Source organism: Nannospalax galili, unplaced genomic scaffold (genome assembly GCF_000622305.1).
Source record: "Nannospalax galili isolate Female #2095 unplaced genomic scaffold, S.galili_v1.0 scaffold2896, whole genome shotgun sequence".
Classification (NCBI taxonomy): Eukaryota; Metazoa; Chordata; class Mammalia; order Rodentia; family Spalacidae; genus Nannospalax; species Nannospalax galili.
In genome coordinates, this window is record NW_008337286.1 from 131808 (window position 1) to 132166 (window position 359).

A 359-nucleotide genomic window follows, 5' to 3' on the forward strand; every position below is an offset into this window, starting at 1 on the left:
ATGGTATGGACCAGATCTTCAACAGGATTGTAGAAGAAAATTTCCCCAAATTAAAGAAAGATGTGTCTACACAAATACAAGAAGCATATAGAACACCAAACAGACAGGATCAGAAAGGAAACTCACCACGGCACATCATAGTAAAAACACTAAATGTACAAAACAAAGAGACGATACTGAAAGCTGGAAAAGAAAAACAACAAGCCACATATAAAGGAAAACCCATTAGGATTACAGCTGACTTTTCAGTGCAAATTATGAAAGCCAGAAGAGACTGGACCAAAGCATTCCCAGTTTTAAATGACCACAGATGCCAACCCAGATTACTATACCCAGCCAAAACATCTGTTATAGTCGAA